The 14,011-nt window shown below is 32.8% G+C and overlaps 1 long non-coding RNA gene across 1 annotated transcript; it reads left to right on the forward strand.

Annotated features, from left to right (window-relative positions):
* The first annotated feature begins 756 nt into the window (after positions 1 to 756).
* On the forward strand, positions 757 to 1,637 carry LOC112941677 (uncharacterized). Its single transcript, XR_003247169.2, has 2 exons — positions 757 to 860; positions 1,248 to 1,637. It is a non-coding gene; the product is annotated as an uncharacterized lncRNA (long non-coding RNA).
* The last annotated feature ends 12,374 nt before the right edge of the window (positions 1,638 to 14,011 follow it).

Consider the following 14,011-nt stretch of genomic DNA (forward strand, 5'->3'; position numbering starts at 1 on the left):
ACATTTTGTATCTCATCATCAGATACTTCTTCTAATATATGTTCAACATGTTGTAGTGTGGTTTCCAATTCAACACCAACTTTTTGTAGAACTGTTGCAACATCATTTTGATACACCACATCTAAGACATTGTCAATTTCAATTTTTCCCACATACTTACTTTTTATATTAACTAACCAATTATCTTTGTCTCCATGCAATGGATATGGATTGTAATTCACTTGTTTAGCATTTTGTTAAATTATAAAAGGATCATAACTTTTCCGTTTCTTGGTATACTTAACTTAAATTATATTATGTTGATGTCCACCTTTGTGCTTCTATGTGACGGGTCAAACCACTCACACCGAAAGAATCTTCTTCTTCTTCTTAGGTCAACCTAAATATCTCACTTCAATAATCTCTTGAATGATACGATAGTATTCAATAGTTTGCCCAATACCATCAACATCACCTTGTATGTAGACATTGGTATTATTTGTTTTCTTGTTCCTAGAAAGTTCTTCAGTTTGAAACTTAAACCCATTGATGCAATTTCTTATTTATTGTGTGTAATGACCCGTTAGGTCGTTTTGTGTATTAGAATTTTTTATGTTTAAAAAAAACTCTTTCGATAGATTTTAAAAGGATATTTTGCTATATGTAACTACAATAATGATGTGAGTGGGATAGCTTTAAATGATTTATATTATTAATTGATGGTGAATGGGTTAAGTCCATATATAATATAAGCTAATTTAATCACTTTTAATACCTAATTATTAAGTGAAGAAAAGGAAAGGAAAAGAAAGATATAAAGAGTATAAACCTAAACTCATCCTTACGGGGATATGGAGCCGCCGACAAGAACAATTGCCCAGGTAATGGTTCTAATCGTAATTTACTGTAATTCATTATCTATTCCCTATTAGATTAGTAGTTATAATATTATTATTTTTAAGATGTTGGCTGGGAAAGAGATTTAAAAAAATGAATTTGAAAAAGATAAGACTTTGAATTTTTAAATGCAATATAAGGTTATGATTAGTGCATTCAATCACTGGACAATAACTAGGGGAAATCATTGGGGATTTAAATGAGATTTAGAGGATATATATTAATATGCTACACATGATTTTTATTTTTTATATTGGAGATAATTCTTTTTAATAGATAACAAGGAGTACAAGTCATTGTTTAATGAGGTGTTGACATAACAAGTTGTCAGGTTCCATTTTTAAATGTAAGTTTTGGATTTTGTTTTGTAGAGGAGTTAATTTCCGTGAAAGTTCGTGGCATAAATGGTGATGTAAAGGAATTGGGTGTTGGGTTGTTGTTAGTCAGCCACTGGTTTCGTAAGCAGTGACTTCCATATTTATATATTAATATTTTTTCGCATTATAATTTATATGTTTATATATTAAGATAGGATTTTAAATATTCTATGTATTTAATTATTTAAATTTTATTAAAGTTATGCTAAGTGGAGGGGTTAATACTTACCCATAAGCTTGAACTTTAGGAAATTGATTATAAAAGTAGGTGAGGCTTTGGTCTAGTCTAGACATAGAAAAATATAAGTGTTTATAAACCCGTTAGCTTACTAATACTGTACACTTGATAGATTGAAATGTTTTGAAACATTGACGAAGGGAAAATCATTGTGTCTTAATTGCTTTATTTGGTTGTTCGGTGGAGGTAGGTTATGGTTTATGCTATTTGAAAGTTAACCCTTAATAGTGATTGATATGCATTGAATGATATTGTGAAGTTTTCTATGTACTTGATTGTGTTCCTTGGTTGTGTGCTTTATGATTGGTGTGAAATCATGAGATTGTGTAATTTATATTCTTGAACTCTCTTTATCGAATTGATGTCTTGAATAAAGAATGTTTGATCAAATAATATCAATGAGTTGAAAGTGTTGATAATAAATGAAAAGTAATGGCATAATTTGATCAGAGTGTCATGTTGCGACACGGTATAAATGGATCGGAGTGTCACGTTCAGACACGGTATTCTTATATCGGAGTGCCACATTTCGACACGGTATTCTTGGATCGGAGTTTTACGTTCCGACACGGTATTCTTGGATCGGAGTGTCATGTTGCGACATTGTATTTTTTTATTGGAGTGTAACGTTCCGACAAGATAATATTAAAGGAAAACGATTGAATTTACTTAAGGTACTTAATATCAAAGAACCCACTTTCCAAATGAGTGTGTCATGGAGGCATGAGTCCTCATGGTTGTGCTTGATATTGTGATTAATTATTTAGTGAATTGTTCATGTTGTTTATTGCTTACTATGTGTTAAGTGTCATAGTTAAGTTCATACTACTATTCATTGTATATTGAATTATATTTGAGTTTGCCGATGATACCTACTCAGTACATGTTGACTCATACTCCTGCTTGTATTTTCCTTTCTTTTCCTTTTATTGAGTGCAACAAGTGTACCGGCTAATTTGACTCGAACTCGGCTCTAGTACGTCTAGGCATATCAGGTTCAAAAGGGAGCTGTTCATTCAAGCTTGGGTTTGATTCTCTCGTTCATTACATGATGTCCTTAGTTTTTAGACACAAATTACTTTATTTCATTATTTTTGTGTCTTTGATACTATTAGAGTTGTAATTGGTGATTAGATGCCCTTGTTGTAATGACATTTAGGATTTGGGTATGGATTTTGTATTTTTACACTAATGAGATTTTAGTTACCCCATTATGGTTAGTATTTGTAAGTTCAGTGATAAATATAAGTTGGGGTTGAATTCATTTGTTTGTCCACCTAGGTACTTAAGTATGGGTGCCACTCACGACTCATTTTGGGTCGTGACAATCTTGGTATTAGAGCGTTAGGTTCGGTGATCTCATCATACAAGGACAAGTGTAGTAGAGTCTTACAGAAAGATATGGAGACACCTTTACTTTTCTTTCAGAGACTATAGGACTTCAGGAAAACATCATTCCTTCTTTCTTTCTTGCTACTTCTTTAATCCAATTGGTATCTATGTGTTACAAATTGGTATTTGATCTTCTTCAATCTATTTCACATATAGTTAGTACTAGAGTATTAGAAGTATAAATAGCAACATCATGAAATAAAAGAGTGTCCTTGAAAATAGTAATATTTTCATGTAGTAGGACTTGTAATGACTAGTGATCAACATGATTTTTTTGCTAAGTCCATAAAGTTGAAATCCTCATTCTTCATGGGTATTAATTCTGAAGATGTTTATGCTTTTATTGTAGATTATTTTGAGCTGCTTTATAAAATGAATTTAGTTGATAGACTTAGTGTTGAGTTTGTGACATACTAGTTTTGAGGATACACAAAATGTGATGATAGTCTCATGTTGAGTGTCAATTAGTAAAAGCATTACCTATGACTTACTGGAGCATTTTCTAGCTTCTTTATCCAATTATATACCCCAAACTTTGAAGGATAGGACGTGGGGGAGGGGGTTAAGTTAGATGACCTTGCCACTGTCTGAACATGCAAGAAGTTTCGTACGAGATGGATAGGTAATATACACCATTAATTTGAAAAAATACTGTTAGTAAAATTATAATAGCATATATGTATTGCATAGCTAATGATGAAAAAATGTTAAGGCAAGTGAGGTCATAATCTCTATGATGATTTCCTAGATTAGATATAAAAAAAGTCACAATACCACTACCACAATAACATGAATCTTTACTTGGTTAATGTTATGATGTGTTTTAGTTTTGTTATCGATTTGACCTAAGAATGAATTTAATAATATTTTGGATCTATTCAATTGATAGAAATGTGTTAGCTATTGATGTACGATCTTCTAAATGGTTAGATGTGTCCTAATGACGGATATAACAAACTTTTATGGTGTGATAATAGTGTTATGAAAAATGAATACATCCATTGTCAAATGTGAATACTAATTCTTTCAGGAGTTTTCAGTTATAGGACGTATTCAGATAATGTGATTTTGTGTTGCATTCTCCTTCGAGAAGCCAAATAGATTGTTACTATAGACGCTTGAGTTAAACTTTATTTTTAAGAAAGATTTTAGTGGTCAATATTTGATATGGTATTAATGCAATTAGGTAGTGAAGTGTATCTTGAGGATTCTAAAGGTGTAATGGCGATTTTATCTTAAGCTTCTACTAGAATTGACAAACTTATAGGAAAAGAAAGTCCCAGTGAGTATAGTTTGGGTGAAGTAAATTGAAGATTTTAGTAAGAAAGTGCATATAAAATTGGGTTAGTTCCTTGAATTTGATTGGTATACCTGAGTTTAAGGTGTTAGCTCGAGGAAAAAGGTTCACTTTGTGGTGATAACAAGGGCTAATTGAGAATGATGGAAAAATAAATTCATACGGGATTGTGATTGGGACAAAATTATATAATTAGGATTTGGTGGTTAAATAAGTTTTGTATAGTAATAAAGACTTGTGAATACCTAAGATTGTGATTTTCTACTATGTAGTGAGTAATGTGGTTGTATGACAAGTTTTAGGATATATTTTGTCACTGTTCGAATAGAATTTAAAGGAGATGGAACCATAATTAAAATAGGATAAAACTTGTGGGATGTGTAGCCTACTATAAATAAGTGAGAGCGCGAGTTTTTTTTTTTGTGATTGTAAGGACTAAAAATGTATCTTAAAAGGGTTGAGAATTGGGTTCAGAAACGCGTGATTTTATCTATTTTGTTTTTGTTAAGGTAATAGCATAACAGGTTAATCAGATTAGTTAAAAGCTATTGAATAAGACTTGAAAAGGAGTGTACATACGTTTAACTCGATAGTGAAGATAAGTTCTTTTGTGGTTTTGAGTTCAATAATGAGTACTTTGAAATTTTAGTGAGGGATATGGTAAGATACATGAAGAGACGATCAATGATAATCTAATATATATGAATTCCTAAAAATATTCAAGGTATGAGCTAATATTGAAAGATAAGATAATTGAGTTATTTAGTTGAATTTACAATTCATTTTTTTTTCATTGTACGTCTACATTTATGGTGATATTTTTTGTTAAGATATAAATTGGTAAGATAAAAAATGGTTGATTGCATCGGTATTGAGCAAGTGAATGAACTTATGAATATTTTGGACCATAAAGTTTGTTACTTTTTGTTGTTTAAGTATCTAAGAAAGGATTTCCCTTGGAGTTTTTATTTAAAGTGTGAATTAAAAACGTCATAGGTTGTTGGTAAAAGGATGAGATCGATAAGCAATCTATATAAATAAGGTTCTTATATATTAAAGGGCCGATATATTTAGAATTTTGCACCATGGGATAAATTTGAGAAAACTGAAGGAATAAGACCTCTCGTATAAACCCTTGGGGTGTAGTTAAAGGTTGTTTTGATTTTCGCCTATGTGTTTAGATATGACTTTAAGATCGAACTAGTCAGGTACAGATAAACTCAGATTTTATCATCGACTTTATTAAAGATTTATTTTTTATTTGGGTTAAAAGCAGTGAGGTATAAAAAAATTTAGAGGTTTACGTGGGATTAGATTGCTCAAATTAAGATAGATAACTTCAGAATGATGCATAAGGTGATATACAATTCTACGTGGTTATTAAAAATATATATTCGGATTAATACTACTCTATTGATGGATTATATAGAATGTTATAGTGTGTTATATAGACATTTGATGGTGAATGGCGGTTATGATGTTATAGTATACAAAATATTTTGAGTGACCATGAATTTCCCTAAGTGTTTGCATAAGGTATGTCATGGTAGCTAAAGCCTGGTATGTGAAGTTTACTTTGGGTGTGATTTAATAGTTTTATATCGACAAAAAGGTACCATCAAATTCTAAATTAGTGTTATTATCCTTGTGTGGGACTCGTATTTGTCATGAAATGCTTAAATAGAAGAGATATAGCTATTGTTTGAATATGTATTTGATAAAAGTACGTTGATACTAATGATGGTTTAGAAGTAAAGTAGATGATCTATGTGGTTATGATGTTTTGTTAGTATTAACATTGTTGACTTCAGTGGATGTGGGGTTTGATAAGCCAAGTGTGTGTGCAATTATAACAGGGACTAAATTGGTGAATGTGGGTTGCTAGAAAATCAAAGAGATAGAGTCAGTTGAATGAAAATTTTTGAAATGGACACTATGAAAATAGTATTTAGAGTTATTCCACCTTAGTTATTTTCTATATGATATATTTAGTGTTGTCTCGGTGCACCACTTTGCTTATAAAAATTTATAGGAGAGCTAAAATGAAACTGTATAGTTGTTTGATAGACTTAAGATTTATCTCATCATCGGTATCATGTTTTTTCTATGTGTGATTGAATATAAGGACCATTAAGTTTGCTTATAATAGCAACTAATTTTGCATTTTGATAGGATTGTTAGGGTTTTATATGCTTGTGTGTATTGCTCGATGGATGGTTACTTAATCATTTTCTTCTTGAGGTTAGATAAGTTTAATTTTTGCTTGATGAGTACCTAATGTCTAAAGATATATATATATATATATATATATATATATATATATATATATATATATATATATATATATATATAAAACTTAAGCTCGTGGAAAGTTTATGTTGTGAGAGAGAAATATTTATAAGATCTATGATGGTTTTGTGCATCATAAGTGTGTGGTTGCTGGTTCAAGTTCACTTTTGATTGTAACCAATATTGATTAAGGATTTTATCATAGTTATGTGGGATATTATTCTGATGGTCTGATGGTTGTGTCAAGATCTAGTAGTGTAATCGACACATTTTACGCAATGTATAGGAGGAGATTTAGATCTTCAATTGGTTGGCTTGATACTTTTCATATGAGACCTTGGGTACTAATTTTTTGAAGGAATTCTTGAAACAACTATCCTTCCATAACCTCAACTTCCATTGATCGTTCGAGGGTGAACGATGGTAAATTGTTATCTATTATAATGACTTGTTAGGTCATTTGAGCTACTAGAAATTTTTATTTCAAACAAAAACTCTCTCGATAGATTTTAAAATGCTACTTGAAACTACAATTATGATGTTAGTGGGATATCTTTAAATGATTAATTTTATTAATTGATGGATAATTGGTTAAGTCCATATAAAATATAAGTTAGTTAATCACTTTTAATACCCAGTTATTTATTTAAGAAAAAGAAAGGAAAAAAACAAATAAACAGCATAAACGTAAACTCATCCTTACGGGGATATGGAGCCGCCGATGAGAACAATTGCCCAGGTAATGGTTCTAATCGTAATTTACTGTAATTGATTATCTCTTCCCTATTTTATTAGTAGTTATAATATCAGTATTGTTAAGATGTTGGATGGGAAAGAGAATTACAAAATGAATTTGAAAAAGATAATATTTTGAATTTTGAAATACAATATAAGGTTATGATTAGTGCATGCAATCTGTGTACAATAATTAGGGGAAATCATTGGGGATTTAAATGAGATTTAGAGGATATATATTGATATGCTACACATGATTTTTATTTTTATATATTGGAGATATTTCTTTGTATAGATAATAAAGAGTACAAGCCATTGTTTAATGAGTCGTGGGCATAAGTTGTGAGGTTCCATTTTTTAAATGTAAGGTTTGGATTTTGTCTTGTAGAGGAATTAATTTCCAAGAAAGTTCGTGGCAGAAATTCTGATGTAAACAAATTGGGTGTTGGGTTGTTTTTAGTCAGTCACAGATTTCGTAACCAGTGGCTTCCATCTTTATATATTAATATTTTGTTTTTGCATTATAGATTATATTTTGATATATTAACATAGGTAATTAAATATTCGATGTATTGAATTATTTAAATTCTGTTAAAATTATGCTTAGTGGAGGGGTTAAAACTTATCCATAAGTTTGAACTTTAGGAAATTTATTATAGAATTAGGTGAGCCTTGGTCTAGGCTAGACATAGAATAATATGAGTATTTATAAATCCGTTAACTTAGTAGTACTGTATACTTGATAGATTGAAGTCTTTCAAAACATTAACGAAGGGAAAATCATTGTGGCTTAGCTTGCTTGATTTGGTTCTTCGGTGTAGGTAGGTTATGGTTTATGCTATTTGATAATAAACTTTTAATAGTGATTGATATGGATTGAATGATATTGTAAAGTTTTCTATGTACTTGATTGTGTGGCTTCGTTGTGTGTTTTGTGACTGGTATGAAATCGTAAGACCGTGGAATTTATATTCATGAACCGTCTTTATCGAATTGATGTCATGAATAATGATGGTTTGATTAAATATTATCAATGACTTGAATGTAGTGATAATAAATGAAAAATAATGGAATAATTGAATCGGATGGTCACGTCCCGACACGGTATAATTGGATCGAAGTGTCACGTTCCATCACGATATAATTTGATCAGAGTGTCATGTTCCTACATGATATAATTGGATTGGAGTGTCACGTTCCAATACGATATTCTTGGATTAGATTGTCACATTCTGACACGGTATTCTTTGATTGGAGTGTCACATTCCTCCACGGTATTCTTGGATTGGAGTGTCACATTACAACATAGTTTTTTTGGATTGGAATGCCACGTTCCGATACGATAATATTAAAGGAAAAATATTGAATTAACATAAGGTACTTAATCTCAAAGAACCCACTTTCCAAATAATCGTGGCGTGGAGGCTTGAGTCCTGATGGGTGTTTCTTGATATTGTGATTGATTACTTAGTCACTTGTTAATATTGTTTGTTACTTACCGCCTATTAAGTCTCATAATTGAATTCATACTATTATTCATTGTATATTAGTTTCTATTATGGGTTGGTCGATGATACCTACTAAGAACATGTTACCTCGTACTGATCCCTACTTGTATTTCCTTTGTTTTCCTTTTATGGAGTGCAACAAGTGTACCAACAAATTTGATTCGCCCTCAGCTATAGCAAGTCTAGGCATATCAGGTTCAAGACCGAGCTATTTATTCAAGCTTGGGTTGGATTCTCTCGTTCATTACATGATGTACTTAGTTTTCGGACATATATTACTTTATTTCATTTATTTTGGTGCCTTTGATACTATTAGACTTAGTAATTGGAGATTAGATGTCCTTGTTGTGATGATTTTCAGGTTTTGGATATGAATTTGTATTTTTATACTAATTAGATTTACGTATCCGCATAATGGTAAGTATTTATAAACTTAATTATAAATATAAGTTGGGGTTGGATACATTTGTTCGCCCACCTAGGTAGTTAAGTGTGGGTGCCACTCACAACTCATTTTGGGTCGTGACATTGTCATACTAGAGATTTCGGTCCAAGTGTTACTCTTTCACTAATTGTAAATTTTGGACACTTGAGTATTCATTGTCAACCTATGTGATTGTTATTTGAATTAATATAATTTAGTATAACATCAACGTATTACTAAATAATTAGTGATTTCATACTTACATTGTTGTATAGCCATTTGGAAAATTAGGTATAATGGCTTCATTACCTCACGTGTTTACGAACATGTTGATCATTTTACATTCAAGTATTTTGTTAGTTAATGAACACTTATTAGTATGTAATTCGATAACATATTTTCAACACTTACTTAAGATATGGTCTAATCTCTGGACAATTAAGCAAAATATGTGTCACAACTAATTGCATTTCCATATCAGTGAAGCCTCGCTTTCCACGCTTTTTAGATCATCGACCATTTTGATTAAAAATTGATCGGTGGAAATGAAGGATCAATTTCTCCTTCATAATTGCGATTGATCCTATTTCTCCTACATGCCACATCATCACCAAAGTAATAAGAATAAAAATCACTAGTCTTTCTTCCAATATGATCTTGAACAAATGATTCTCGATCATTCCCCTTTGCTTAATTGTTTGCTTGGATCTGGCAATTTCTGCATATATATATATATATATATATATATATATATAGAGAGAGAGAGAGAGAGAGAGATATGTTAATTAATAAAAGACTTGGTGAACATGTATAACTTATTGAATATTTCAAATAGATACCTCTCAAATAAATACATCCTTCTTGTTTGAACCGGACCTTCGAGTCGGCCTCTTCTACAAGGTAAATATGAAGATGCTCCATCACATCAAAGAAACCACGTGGAAGTATCTGCTCCAACTTAGTAGTAATAACAACAATATTTTCCTCCATTAGTTTAAACTACGCTCCAACAACTTTCCAGAACACAAGTCTTTAAAAATAAGACTTACCTCTGTGATTGGTTTCCATATCCATTCTTGTAGATGACTAAAATAAATAGGAATTAAAGTTTCCATAAACACACAACAATCATAACTTTTTATACCTATCATTTTTCCTTCATTCATATTGCTCGTTTCCTTAATTTGAAGCATAGCCCTCCTGTATCCTCGAATTTTCAACCCACTCGAAAATTTCACGTTTCACATCCATTGTGAATGAAAAGTTGCCTTTTGGATTAACTATTCTACCATTAGGTAATTTATGTAGCCATACCTCTTTTCTCCTACAATATTTCTTTTAGTTCATTCTTGCTTTTGAATTGTCTTATGTCTTACCCTTAACATCCACCACTGTGTTAAGCAGATTATCAACAAAAAAAAAAAAGAAAATTCAATGTGCATCACATCAAGATTATGTCGTAGTGGATTGTCTTTCTGTCACGTCCCGAGCTACCCCCTTGACGCGGTCACGGAACCTAAGACCACAAGTGATCCCAAGCTTATCCTGCTGACATGATCATGAGCATACTAAATATAACAAACTTATGTGGAAGCTAAATCATAATTTAAATCTTAAAAGATGGGGAATACCCATATTCTATAAATGAGATATTTGAAAACAATGAGTATAATACAAAGGAAATATTAACACTATACTAGGCTGAATCTGACTATGTCTAAAATAAGCCTCTAAACTGGACTATAAGCCACAACTAAATCTAGCAAAACCTAAAAACTAAATGACTTAAGACTGAAATAAAACTCATAACTGTTGTCCTCGGAGAATGAGGACTCACCACTGAATCTGCTGAACTGGAGATCGAAAATTGATCTATGCGTGATCAAGATGCTGAGCCTGAACCTACATCACAAGAAAATGTAACACATGTATGTGTCAGTGCTTTAAAAGGTACTAAGCATGTAGGATAGAGTAAAGCTGAAATAAATATAACTGAACAAGTATAAAAGCAAGTATAATAATATGACTTATCTGTGGAAGCTACTAATAACCGGTAATAAAACCACATGAGCTAAATGTGGAGTCCGATGTATATGCCCCATCGAGAGGATCCAATATAAACTGCCAAAGGTATAAAGACATTCTAGCGTAATCACTAAGCTGATTTTCCAAAGAGAGGACTTACAACCTACTTGGCTAGTAGTTCTGGGACTATTGAGTACGCTCAACCCTACTCCAACTCGGTATTATGCTGCTCTCAATGAAGTAAATTTCACTGATTATGTCTGAGTTTCTGTATGTACTAGATAGCTTGAAACTGAACATGAAAACTGAGAATACAACAATAATCTAGTAATTATGCATTTAAAACCAAGACATGTATTTCTCAAGTGTCTGAAATATCTGACTTAGCATGTGTAATTCAAGAACTAAAGAAATACAAAGATAGGATACTTAAATTCATGTGATAATCTGAGTAATAACATAATAATCAGATTTGGAACATCTAACTAATAAGTTCATGAAGTTATAGAATCATGTTAAGAGAATCAAGAATATGACTAAAAACTACGGACCCAATGGGTGAAAGGAACCCACTAGTGAAATCCCACATACCTGGTGATGAAATCCATAGAAAAATACTTAGGTTTCGGGGAAGGAACTGCTGGAGCTTGTTGCGTTCTTGAACTAGGGTTCTTGATCTTTTTGTCCTTTATTGCTTATAATTTTCTAACTTTTGATTTAACGATTTGACTTAGACGTGTTTTAATTTTGTTTTTAGGCTTAAACATACTTAAATCTGATTATTTAGGGTAAAAGCGACACAACTTATGGGTTAAACGAAGTGGGAAAAGACCAAAAGATCCCAGAGTAAGTTGATGTCGGATCAAACGACGACACGGACTAGCGATCCGTCGTATGACCGATGACCCATCATTGGGTCCGTCGACTGCGCCTTTTTGACAAGCCTTTACTCAAATAGGCATAAAGTATGACCATTTGAACTTGAACCAACTGCATTTCCCCTTAATTGTCTGCACATTTTTCACCACAGATCGTGCAGGTCATCCGTAGCTCTTGTTAGAGAGTGGGTGAATAGGGGTCCCGATTGATGGTAACGGACTATGGAACGTCGTCTGACCTACGGAATATAATATCATCTGTCTTCCGAGTTTTAACCAATTTTTTTATGCTAAAATTTTTGCGAGTTCCTTATCCCATCGACGGTTGTGCAAAACAGACCATGGGTCAGGCTACGGTGTGCCTATGGTAATGTTTGTTGCACCTCTAGATTTTTCTAGAAAACTTATTTTTGGTATGTTTTGGCTACAGGGTGTTACATTTTCTCCCCCTTGTGAACATTCATCCTCAAATGAAGATTAACTAGCTGAATAGAGGGAGAGGGTTGCAAACCCTACTATTAAACACTGAGAACTGAGTTTCTGACTTAATTGTGTTTCAACAAAGTGCAAATACGCTAAAAATGCAAGTAGAGACTAAGGAAACATGATTCTAAGACTGAATTCACTCATGAATGACTGCAAAACTGAAGAGGAACTAATACCTTAAGTTTGAGTGGAATCGGAAGGAAAAAGGTGAGGATACTTGACTTTCATGGCTGCTTCTGCTTCTTAATTAGCTCCCGCAATGGACTGACTCCTCCACAAAACCTTGGCTGAACCGACTTCTTTGTTTCTTAACCTTCTAACTTGAAGGTCAAGAATCTCAACTAGTACATCCTAATAAGATTGACTATCTTTCATCGGTACACTCTCCAATGGCACTATAGAGGCTGGATCACCCACACACTTCTTCAAGAGTGAGATGTGGAAGATTGGATGCACTGCTTCTAATTTTTCTGGCAAATCTAACTCATATACCACCTTTCCAACCATTTTCAAGATCTTGTAAGAGACTACATATCTAGGACTGAGCTTTCCTTTTTTTCCAAATCTCATCACCCCACTTCATAGGTGAGACTTTCAGAAAAACCCAATCATCAACTTGGAAGTCTAGTTCTCTTCTCCTTACATCTGCATAAGATTTCACACGATTTCGGGTTGTCTTAAGTCTATATCTAATAATTTGAACTTTTTTCATTGCATAAAGGACTGAATCTGGACCTATCAAAGCTGCTTCACCTACTTCAAACCAACAAACACGAGATCTACATCTACGCACATATAAAGCCTCACAAGGGCTCATCTAATGTTGTAATGGTAGCTATTATTGTAGGCAAACTCAATAAGAGGCAAGTGATCATCCCAACTACCTTTGAAATCGATCACATAAGCTCTTAACATATCCTCTAAAGTTTGAATGGTACGCTCTGCCTGCCCATCCGTCTGTGGATGAAATGTTGTACTAAGGTTAAACTTAAGTACCAAGACCTTTAAGAATTGTCTTCTAGAAATGAGAGGTAAACTGAGGACCTCTATCTGAGATAAAAGACAAAGGAAACCCATGTAACCTCACAATCTCATTAATGTAAAGCCTTGAATAGTCTTCTGTCGAATATGCAGTCTTGACCGCAAAGAAGCGAGAAGTCTTACTCATCCTATCAACTATCACCCAAACAAAGACATGTTTTCTGCGAGTACGCGGTAATCCTGTGATAAAGTCCATATTGATCACATCCCACTTCTAAGTAGGCATATCGATCTCTTGAGTCATACCCCCCGGTTTTTGATATTCTACCTTGACTTGCTGGCAAATGGGAAACTTACTCACAAAGTCTGCTATATCCCTCTTCATGCCATTCCACCAATAGACTTCGCGCAGATCGCGGTACATCTTAGTGGCACCTGGATGAATAGAATACCTAGAGTTATGGGCTTTTGCAAAAATATGGTGTCTCAACTCTCCCACATCAGG

This window comes from Solanum lycopersicum, chromosome 6, assembly GCF_036512215.1.
Source record: "Solanum lycopersicum chromosome 6, SLM_r2.1".
Taxonomy (NCBI): Eukaryota; Viridiplantae; Streptophyta; class Magnoliopsida; order Solanales; family Solanaceae; genus Solanum; species Solanum lycopersicum.